Genomic DNA, 12,368 nt, shown 5'->3' with positions numbered 1-12,368 from the left:
CCTCAAATTGCGTTTCACCCCCAGGAAGGTGGACCTGGCCCGCTGCACAGTGGTGGTGAAGTCAGGGTAGACCGATATATTCTTATCCTCGAAGCGTATCGGTGCTTCCTCCCTGGCCGCCCGCAGGACAGTGTCTCGGTCTCGGAAGTGGAGGAGACGAGCGATCAGGGGGCGAGGAGGTGCCCCCGGTTGCGGGGGCTTCGCTGGCACCCTGTGGGCCCGTTCCACACTGTAGAGGGCGGTGAGGTCTCTCTGGCCCACCAGCTTTCGCAGCCAATCCTCTACGAACCGTGTGGGGTCCCTCCCCTCGCTTTTCTCCGGAATGCCCAGGATGCGAACGTTGTTGCGGCGGGCACGTCCTTCAGCATCGTCCACTCTATCCCATAGTCGCTTCAGCTGTTTCTCCACGTTTTCCAATTTCGTGGAGTGTTTCGTCTGCTGCGGGATTAGGTCGTCCAGCGCTATTTTATGCTCTGCCACTCGTTCCGCCAACTTGTTATGGTCAGCTTTCAGTAGGGACAGTCCAGTCGCCATTGTGTCCATGCGCGATTCTAGCGCTTCTCGCGTCGCGCGTATTTCATTCAGGATCAGATCCAGCTTGGCGTCTTGCGACCCTTTACCGGTCGGCGGGATGATGTCCATGCTGGAGGAGGCCAGCGGGTCGTCAGAGCCCGTGGACTGCGCGTCCGTCTGAGAGCCCTGGGCCCAAGGTTTGTCCCTGTTCTTGCCCATTGATCTCGTTAGCAGGGTGGCGCTGTAGTGGGTGCAGCAGTCCGCTGCAGTCCCTCCGAGTGTCCGGTATCGGTTATGGAAGGACCACCATGTGCTGGGCAGAGGCGGAAGTAGCAAAGGTCCCAGAGTTAGCAGTGACAGTGTAGGCTATCAAAGCGATGTATTAACGCAGTGTGGGGTCCGTGCGCCTCCGGCGTCTTCTCAGGCAAGTATGACCCCAGGCCCACAGAGTCAGCGGCGGGGGAGAGGCGGCGGGGTCCAGGCCACTGCAGAGCTTGTCTCACCAGTCGGGAGCACGGCAAAGGTCGGGGCTGTAGCGCCGTGAAAAAGGGGCACCAAAGCGCGGTGCGCACCTCCCCTCCTCAGACCCCTGTATCTGGGGTCCGCGTGTCGTCAGTGCAGGCCACTCTGCGCAGTATTATCAGGTTCTCCGGCTGGCGACTCGGGGGGAGGCAAGGCGAGAGTGCCAGGTCTCAAGGGTCTCGCTCAAGCCCCGGAGTGATGGCAAGATGGGGCCAGGTTGTCAGGAAAGTCGGGCCGATCCGCGTTGTAACGCTGGCAGCCCGTGCAGGACGAAGCCGGTCCCGAGGTGGTGGCAGCGGATCGCGTGTGTGCTGCCCGCTCCTTAGTTCCCGTCCCCGCGGCGGAATGCCGGAGTCCCGCTAGCTCCGCGGGTGGGCGGGGGGGACAGCCCAGGAGTGTTCCCGCGTCCCGCAGGTCTTTACAGTAGGGCGGCCAGCCAGTGGTGAAGCAGCCGATCAGGGAGGCAGCGGGGCCCGAGACAGGGTGGGGCACTACAACGCACACCGCAGTCCCGGCAGGCGATGCAGGAAAGGTCCAAGCCCGGGCCCCGACCGGATCGCGAAGGAGGCAGGGGGTAGGCCGGCCAGGCCAATCACTCGAGGCCGGGGCTCCACTCCGACCCACAGGCCGCAACAGGCTCCGTCGCCGGAACTCGCCAAGGAGCGGTCCGAGAGGGGGGTATGTCGCACCGCTGCACGCCGCTCGCCCCCGGAGACAATCTGGTCAGAGATCAGGTGGGTTGCAGGCAGGGTATTGCAGGATAAGTTGCTTGTTTTCAGGGCTTAGGACGGAGCCGGAGAACTACACGTCCACCATCGACGGCTCCAGGCCACGCCCCCCCCAAGGTCCCCAGTAGGTAGTTATAGTTAGAATTTCGCTTCCATTCATTTAGTGTTTTTTCTTTTCTCAATATCTTTAGCGCCGGTTGATGAAACTTCGCAAATTAATTCAAAACTAATGGCTCGCTCCATTCTACTCCTATCTTGGAAGATTTGGGGTGATTTGCCAAGGGGGTCCCAAAACGCAATTTACTAATGTTAATTTCCACAGGAAAAATTTGAACAGGCTACAGCCCGCACTGCTGAACAGAATTACACCAAATTCGGCAAAAAGGTAGCTCTTGGTTCAGAAAGAGCCCTTGTTTTAAATAGTGTAAATCCATTCAGTAGTTTCTGAGACATTAGCAAAAAAAAAAATATTGATATCTGAGTTCCGAGGAGGATTCGTGAATCCTCCTGAGCACAAGCTTAATTTTAATTGGCTGTCAACACTCCAAACCAGGAACTGTTGGCAGCCATCTTGTGATTCTGTAGAACCGAATCACAAGAACATAGTGAAAAAATGGTTGAAAAACCAGACAAGGAGGCAGGGTAGAAATACCCTGACTCCCTAGGTCTGCTAAGGAGGTCCCACAAGGAAACTTAGTGTATGGAAAAAGAAGAATTTTCGCTGAGGGCGCAAAGCCGGCCGAAAAAAGAAAAAGAAGCAAAGCCTCCTGCGCTTTTTTTTGGAAGCCCCCAGGGTGGTGAGGTCCTGGGGCAATCGGGCTATGTAAATAAAGGGTGCCTCCCCCCGGGACAATAATGTTTGCAATGACAGGGTGGCTCTTGGCCTGTTATTGCAAACACTGCTTTGTCTTTTGGGAGTGAGAGCCGGAAACCTGCTCTCGCTTCCAAGAAGCAAACCAGTATTGGTTTTGGGCAAGGGGAGCTGTATATTAGCAGCACCCCTTGTCCAAAAGCAATGCCGGCTCCTACAGGAGGCTGGGAGCCCACTGGGACCATGGGGGCTTTGGGGCTCTCCCATGGTCCGAAGGGGTATGCCGCAGGTGATGGGGTTCCCAAGGCAGAATTAAACTATTTAGAATGGGAGGCATTCATTTTTTAAATTTTGCGTGCTTGGAGTCGCCACTTCATTGCGTCCATCATGGCCCCCAAGTGTAAAAGCGGTGGGTTTGCGACTCCAAACAAGAAAAATAAATAAATAAGCAAGGCGCTATGTTGTTGTCCAAAAGCAATGCCGGCTCCGGAGGGAGACTGGGAGCCTGCTGGGACCATGGGGACTTTGGGGCTCTCCCACGGTCCAAATAGGTATGCCTCGGGGGATGAGGTTCCAGAGGCAAAATTAAACAATTTAGAATTGGGGGCATTCTTTGTTTTTATTTCGCGGGCTTGGAGTACCGACTTCATCACATTCAGGGTGGTCCCCCAATGTAAAAGCAGTGGGTTCGCAACTTCAAATGATAATTTTTTTTATAAATAAATAAACGAGGCATTATGTCATTGTCCAAAAGCAATGCCGGCTCCCGAAGAGGTTGAGCACCGGCTGGGACCGTGGAGGCTTTGGGGCTCCCCCACGGTCCCAAAGGATATGCCTCAGGGGTGGGGTCGCCGAGGCAGAATTAAACACTTTAGAATAGGGAGCATTCTTTTTTAAATTTTGCACGCTTGTAGTCGAGACTTCATTGTGTTCAGTGCAGCCCCCCAGTGTAAAAGTGGTGGGTTCGCGACTAGCAAAATTGAAGATAAATGAAAATGTATGTTTTAAAAAGGTAATATTAACTTATGAGGTATAGGGTGGCTTTAAAAAGAGCCCTTGTGTTTATTATGACTTTGTTGTAACTACAAATAAGTGTGGATGCAGAGCTTTAGGTTGTTGAGAAAGACTCTGTTTCCGTCATCTGTAAAGTGTACTCCGTCACTCCTGTAGATGCCCTCCATATAAAAAGGTATATTGTTGTTATATATGGATCCCATTCTATGATAAGCAGAAACAGCTTTATTGACATTCTTTCTAGCTTTCTCAATCCGTGGACAAAATTGATTTGACCTCTTCCATTTGTGTCTTTGTCATATGTTAGAGTAGACAAAGACAGTTTGAGGTAAAATAAACATTATTTGTGCAAAGGTGTCCTTCACTGGCATTTCCAGACCTACCCGAGTCAATGTGCCTAGATCATTGCCACCACAGTGCACAATCATAAGGTCAGGAGAATGGAGATGCAAAGAGGTTTTAACCAAATACATCAATTGGTGCCACTTTAATCCTCACTGTGCAATCCATTTAATGTCCATATTTTGTAAAGCTAGGTCTTTGTCAATACCGCTGCATTCAGCATACTTTTGCACCAGAAAACATAGCGGTGCCCAACAATCCACACTGTAAGCATCTTGAAGTGATGTCTGGAAGTAATGAAAAGATGTCTGTAGCTGAGGTAGTCAGTTGGTAGAATGAGAGGTGTCTAAAATGGTGGACAAGATGCAGTTTTTAATAGGAAGAGAAATGATTGGCTGTTTAAGAACATTGTACATTCAAAGTCGGGTACATTTAACTTTTTTGATGATAGCATACTTCTAATTGGTGAGTAAAAAATTTCGGGAAAGTACAGTTGAAAAAATAAGTTGATATTTTGGAAATGTCAACCACACCTGCTGTTTGCATTTGCAACATTGTGTGGTGTACTTGAAAAACCAGTGAACTTGTGACCTGTCAGTGCACTTGAGTGTTCCTTGATCTGTTTCTGTTTCTATGGAAACTGGGATCAAGCAGAATGGGTGTAGGGTTAAAAATGAATGGTGGCATTAAAGTGCAATTTTGTAATTAAAATAAAAGTAATATGTTATTAGAGTGAGATCTCCCAAGTCAGTGCTAACTTTAAAAGTGGTGTATTATTAAAAAGTAGTGGTACATTTATGTGTGATATATGTTTGAACTCCCATACAGATTTGCAGTCCTATCACTTTGCTGCACGGTGGCGCAACTTGTAAAAAAATAGAGAGGCAGTTTGGTTAGTTTTAGAAGTCAGTTGGAAAGGGTTGATATGTGTAACCAATAGAAATGTGTTTTAGAATTTGAAATAATCTTGGAAGCAATGTGATTTGCTACTGACATGTATTTGTGTGGAACAAGAGAATGAAACTTTGCCATTACTGGTTTTGCTTTGCTGAGAGAAGTGCTATACATTGATTGTGTGCATAAGAAAATCCATTCTGAGTTTTGGGTATTTTATATTCTGCAAATGAATTTAGAAGGTAAGGTATAAATTTGTAAGGTACATTATTTTTAAAGGAAAAAAATATTCATGCATTTTAATGTTTGAAATATATGATTAAATCCACAGATGTCCTTACATGTGCGTGCTTTGCAGGCCAATATCGGGACCCGGTCCAAAGATCCAGGAGGATAAGTTTGGGAGCATCCTTGAATTTTCCAGAAGCAGAGGTCTTGGAAGCTGGTGTGTAAAGACGAAGGAGGCCACTTGAAAAAGCACTGCACAGAGGGACTTCTAGGCTGCAAGCGAGGGATTGGGTGACGTAGAAGGTGTTTCCTGTGAAGGGTCCTTGTTAGCCGCTGGGAAGAGCCACCATCCAGAAGAGAAAGGACCAAGTCTGCCCCAAGTCAGCACCAGTACTGCACCTGGATACCATCACGGTAACAAGAAGCGCTTTACAAATGTACTGTTGGATTGATAGGTTGATTCAAAGATAGGAGGAAAATGGAAGGAATGCCTGGAGATCGGAGTAACGATAGAGTTTTACAGAAAGTGCTGCCTTCATGAATGTTGAAACTTGTTATTCACCTGACACCTCACGGGAGCGCCAGGAGGCACCTTTAAACTGCGCTCTGCTCGGCGGAGCGGGGGGTCACTTACCAGGTCCGGAGGGGGGAGGCGAGGAAGCCCCCATTACAGCCGCCACCGCCAGGAGTCTTCTTTTGCTGTGGATAGCGCCGCCGCCCCGGGACTACATCTCCTGGCAGCCTCAGCGGCGGCGCTGCTCTGACACCTCACGGGAGCGCCAGGAGGCGCCTTTAAACTGCGCTCTGCTCCGCATCGCTGGACGCCGGGCGAAGCCCGGGCAAAGGGCGGGCCCTCTGTGGCCCTCAGAGGCACGAGGAGGACGGGACGGGGACATCCTCTTGGCTTTCTGTTGGGAGGAGGTAACGAAAGTCACTTGATTCATCATTTGTTTTCCATCCATTGACATTGCCTTACCTCAAGGACATTTTCACTGCTGATCCGTATGATTTGCTGAGACTTATATTGTTACATCCAAACCACACCATGACTGTCAAGGGGGATAGTATAGATAGCACAACTTTCTCGTGGTTAGATGAGTTAAACAACTTGTGTAAAACCTCTCACACTGTAGTGGAATCACCACTTCCTGCTGAAAGCTTCTGTGCATTGCCCGAAATTGGTAGCCCCTTGCAACCCCTCCCACTACCCAATAAAGTCAATACTGAAAACATCCAAATGTCTCCATTTACCCAGTTCTCATCCGCTAAAAGGAATTGTAATGGGGTTAATTACATCGGGAACCAATCAGAAATCCAAAAACTGTGCTTAAACCCCACAGTTCCAGCTAGTAACTCTGCCACGACTCTTGAGGCCGTCGAGAATTTAATTGGTTTAACATCTCCCTTACAACCGGGTTTATTATCCCTTATTGAACAACTGGCCAGTTCTATTATTTCTCCATTAATGGAAAAAATAAACGCACTAGAGGACAGGCTGACTGAAATGGAGGAAACTATCAAGTCTAACTTGCTAACCAACAAATGTTCTGTAACATCAAATAGTTCCCATTCATCTCCCCCTCCCAAAGACCCAAAGCCAGTCATGCAGGACAAAAGGGTTCCATTACAAACAATAGCCCCTAACGCACCAGCCCCAACAGCTCTCAAAACCTCTTTCAAACCCGCTTTTCCGCAACGTGTTGCCCGTAGACCACAGAGTAACAAAGTTTTCCCTATGCAACTCCCACCGGAGGCAGCTCCTTTTGTGTGTGTCCTAGCGGGAGTACCACTTCTTACTCCGGGAAAAACCGAGAGACAACACGACCTGCTGAACAAAGTTAAATTTTGGCTGACAAAAACCAGACCTTTGCCACCGAACCTCCAGGGCACAATAATGAGTGTTAGAAGGGTGGGTTGGCTGGGTTCCCTTCAAAAAAATATTGCTGGCGACCTAGTACTCGTTAGATTTAGGCAAAGACACATCGTCCCGTACCTGCGTCTCTATGCAGCCCAAGTGGGAATTGGCCCAATCTCTGTATGTGATTTGCACGATTTTTACCCCAGAACGACGCACATCCCCTCACCTAGTCCAAAGGCAGGGTGCAATATGTAAACGGGCAGTGGACATTGTGTATGGAGCAGCCCTAGTCTTCCGAGTTATATCTGACATGAACTGTTGTTTTACAGACCCAAGTTTTGGAACCCCTATTAATTGCTGTTTGATTTGACCTTAACTTGTGAAAAGTACACTATAATTAATTAATATATTCTTTCCCACAGGTTGGATAAAATGTTTTCCTCAATTGTCACCTTTTATGTGTTATCACTGTATGACGTACGTCTTCTTGATAACATTTTATTAGAGTTTTTTAAACAAATCCCTTGGTTAATTACAACCAATCACTTTCCATCTAAAAACATGGTTTATGATGTGATCTTGTAGTATGTAATTTATGCATTGTGTTTTCTTCTTTTAACGTATTAATTGTATTTTTGTGATGTCTTTTATGGTGAATCTTACCGAAATAAAGACGTATGAAACTGTTATAGTTTGTTCAACTGCAGTTAACTGTTGTTTGAAATAAATGTTGTATAGTGTTATGTGTATATTTGAATATGGATTACTGATTATTGTACTTTGTTGTAATGTGAGGATATCTATATTTGTACTATACCACATCATTGTATCTGGTCCTTTAAGTTTGGGGTGGATTTAGTCAAATATTAAGGAGTGCATAGGGTTCTGTCTCATGTATCTTTGTAGTTGTTTATGTATTTACATATGTCTTATACATTATATGGTGCGTGATGTATAAGAAAGAGCTGTTGTTGCTTTTTTTGTGGTAGGCTCCAGAGTGTGTGTACTAGTAGAATGGTGTAGATGCAGCACAGAACTGTGCTTTGAAGGATGTACATATAAGGTATTAATAATCAGGTTCCTTTTTTGTAATTTGTACAAATGTATAGTTGAATGATTCCACATAATTTTAGATAGAATGGTGAAGAAGCTGGATAAATGTGTGCTTTGAAAGATGCATAAAATATGTTATTAATTAGGCTTCTTTATTCCAGTCTGTAGAAAGGTATAGTTGAATGATGGCGCATAATTTTAGATAGATTTGTGAAGAAGGAGCACAAATATTTGTTTTTAAAGATGATCGTGTAAGGAGTTATTAATTAGGTTTCTTTTATTATTCTGTACAAAAGTATAGTTGAATGCTGCTGCATCCTATGCCGATGATATAATATTATATATTAAGGACATGTCAGATGATCTTACCCCTTTCCCTGAAATCTTCGAAACATTCCGCACAATATCAGTACTCTCCATCAATGAATCAAAATCGTATGGCTACTGTTTTGGGGACACTGCAGGTACCACCCACTTACAATTCCCCCCACATAGGTTCCAGATGGCGCCGTCCACATTCAAATATCTAGGGATTCAAATATACCGCGACACGCAAGATCTACTAGACGGTAACCTGGGCAAAGCGCTCCCCTGTCTACAGGGAGGTTGGTGGTGGGTGGGGGGTGGAAGACCAGCACTACAACTCCCAACAGGTCCCCACTGTCATGCATGTATAGAAACTCCAAAATACTCACCATGCAGTCTTAGAATGATGCAGGGCCAACATATACAGTGCTGTAATCAGTCAGGCATTAATTCAGCACTGATGCAATCACTTAGGCACCATCTGTGCACTTGTGAAATAACCCAATCACTTGCTATGTACTTCTATAATCTCCCAGATATTACCCTTGCAGGTTATGATTCACTCAGGGGTCTATTTGTGTAGTATGCCCTATAGTTATGCAATGATGCAGGGTTTTTGCTGTGTAGTTATCTCATTACCCACACACTTCCCTTGCAGTCTTGAAATCACACATGCATTTCTGCTGCATTCATGTATTCACGTAGGCTGTAGTCAATGACTGATGAACCCCTTTAACTGCTACTTATACAGTTATCCATGCACTGGATGTGTGTATTTGCATTCATGAAATTAGCCAGTCACTTTTCAACTTGACTTGTACTTACCCAGTGACTTACAGTTGAGTTATGTAATACTGTGCTGCTTTGTTTTGGACTATGCCCAACTGACATGCACTTATAAAAACACCCAAATACTCACCATGCAGTCTTACAATGATGCAGGGGCTACACATGCAGTGCTGTAATCACCCAGGCTATACTTCACCTCTGATGCAGTCACTTAGGCACTATCTGTGCACTCATGAAATCACCCAATCAGCTATTATCTATTTCAATTATCCCCCATTTATTACTCTTGCGGGCTAGGAATCAAAGAGGGGTCTACTAGTGTAGTACCCCCTACTTTTATGCAATGATAAGTATTGTTGCTGTGTAGAACTCTCATTACCTACACAATACCCTTGCAGTCTTCAAATAACCCATGCGTTTCTGATGCATTCAGGTATTCACCTAGGCAGTTCTCAATGACTGATGAATCCTCGCAACTGCTATTTATACAGTTATTTATGCACTGGATGTGTATGTTTGCACTCAATAAATTAGATAGTTACTTTTCATCTTGTCCTTTACTTACCTACTGACTTACAGTTGACTTATGTAATCATGTGGTACTTTGTATTCTGCTAGGCCCAACTGTTATGTACTTATAAAAACACCCAAATACTCACCATGCAGTTTTACAATGATGCAGGTGCTACATATGCAGTGTGTTAATTACTTGGGCATTACTTCAGCACTGATGCATTCACTTAGGCACTATCTGTGCACTTATGAAATCACCCAGTCAGCTGCTATCTACTTGAGTAATCCCCCCTATATTACTCTAGCAGCCTAGGAATCACTCAGGGGTCTTCTTGAGTAGTAGTCCCTACAGTTATGCAATGATGCAGGCTACATCACCTACACACTACCGTTGCAGTCTTCAAATCACACATTTGTTTCTGCTGCATTCAGGTATTCACCTAGGCAGTACTCATTGACTGATAAATCCTCTCAACTACTACTTATACAGTTATACAAGCACTGGACGTGTATGTTTGCACTCATGAAATTAGCTAGTCACTTTTCATCTTGTCCTGTACTTACCTAGTAACTTACAGTTGACTTATGAAATAGTGCACTGCTTTGTATTGGGCTAGGCCCAACTGTCATGCACTTATAAAAACACCCACAATACTCACCTTGCAGTTTTACAATGATGCAGGGGCTACATATGCACTGCTGTAACCACTCAGGCATTACTTCCTCACTGATGCAATTACTTAGGCTCTATCTGTGCCCTTATGAAATCACCCATTCAGCTGCTATCTACTTGAGTAATTCCCCATATATTACTCTTGCAGCCTAGGAATCACTCAAGGGTCTTCTTGAGTAGTGTTCCCTAGAGTTATGCAATGATGCAGGCTGTTGCTGTGTAGCCATCTCATTACCTACACACTACCATTGCAGTCTCCAAATCACACTTGCATTCCTGCTGCATTCAGGTATTCACCGAGGCAGTACTTAATGACTGACGAATCCCGTCCACTGCTATAGTTATTGATGCAGTGGATGTTTATGTTTGTACTCATGAAATTAGCCAGTCACTTTTCATTGTGTCCTGTACTTACCTAGTGACTTTCGATTGACTTATATTATAGTGTGCTGCTTTGTATTGGGCTAGGCCCAACTGTTTTTCACTTATGAAAACACTCAAATACTCAGTATGCAGTCATACAATGATGCAGGGGCTACATATGCGGTGCTGTAATCACTCAGGCATTACTTCAGCATGGATGCAATCACTTAGGCACAAGCTGTGCACTTATGAAATCACCCAGCCATCTGCTATCTACTTCAATAAGCCCCCAGATATTACTCTTGCAGGCTATAAATCACTCAGGGGTCTACTTGTGTAGCATCCCCTACAGTTATGCAATGATGCAGGCTGTTGCTGTGTAGTAATCTCATTACCTACACGCTACCTTTGCAGTCTTCAAATCATATGTGCGTTTCTTCTTCATTCAGGTATTAACCTAGGCAGTAGTCAATGACTGATGATTCCCTTCAACTGTTACTTATAGAGTTATCCATGCATTGGATGTGTATGTTAGCGTTCATGAAATTAGCCAGTCACTTTTCGACTTGTATACTTACCCAGTGACTTACAGTTCACTTATGTAATAGTGTGCTGATTTAAATTGGGCTAGGTCCAACTGTCATACACTTAAAAAAAAACACCCACATACTCACCATGGAGCTTTACAATGATGTAGGGGCTACATATGCAGTGCTGTAATCACTCAGGCATTAGTTCAGCACTGATGCAATCAATTAGGCACTATCTGTGCACTCATGAAATCACCCACTCACTTTGCTATCTAATTGAGTAATGCCCCTAATATTACCCTTGCATTCTAAGAATCACTCATTACCTACACACTACCATTGCAGTCTTCAAATCACACTGCGTTTCTGCTGCATTCAGGTATTCACCTAGGCAGTAGTCAAGGACTACTAGTCAGTTATCCATGCACTGGATGTGTATGTTTGTACTCATGAAAATACCCAGTCACTTTTCATCTTGTCCTGTACTTACCTAGTGACTTACAGTTGACTTATGTAATAGTTTGCTGCTTTGTATTGGGCTCCAAATGTGCATCTACCATACACTGTGCTGGAGGACATGGTTGACGAGGAGGTGATCTGCAAATTGCGGCTTGACCGACAGAGATTGCAGGACCTTGTACCCCAATTGGCACCTCATCTGCAGCCACGCAGGCCATATCCAGGAGCCTACAGCAAAGGTGATGGCGGCACTTCACTTCTTCGCAACAGGCACTTTCCAGTACACAGTTGGTCATGGCGGGGGGATGTCCCAATCCATGTTCAGCATGGTACTGCGGGATGTGCTGGATGCCATGATGCATTACAAGGATGATTACATCCATTTCCCACGTCCCGCAGAGCTGGCTGCAGTGAAAGGTGACTTCTATGCCCTAGGCCAGATCCCACACGAAGTGGGTTCCATTGATGGCACACATATTGGTCTCATTCCACCCCAGGCACGTGAACCCATCTATCGCAATCGAAAGCACTACCATTCTATCAACGTGCAAGTGGTGTGCCTGGCTGACACATCCTGCGGAGCAGCATTGTCCCCCAACTGATGGCTAATCTGCATCAAGAACGTGCGTGGCTTGTAGGTGAGTATGCTGTGATGACTACTGTGTTGTATGTGTGCCATGCTGTTCCCACCAATCCTGGTAATGATGTATGTGTCTGTCATCCCCCCACCTAGGCGACTCTGCGTACCTAAACCGCCCGTGGCTGCTGAGCC

The sequence above is a fragment of the Lissotriton helveticus genome, chromosome 2_1, assembly GCF_964261635.1.
Source record: "Lissotriton helveticus chromosome 2_1, aLisHel1.1, whole genome shotgun sequence".
Classification (NCBI taxonomy): domain Eukaryota; kingdom Metazoa; phylum Chordata; class Amphibia; order Caudata; family Salamandridae; genus Lissotriton; species Lissotriton helveticus.
This window is presented reverse-complemented; position numbering follows the sequence as displayed.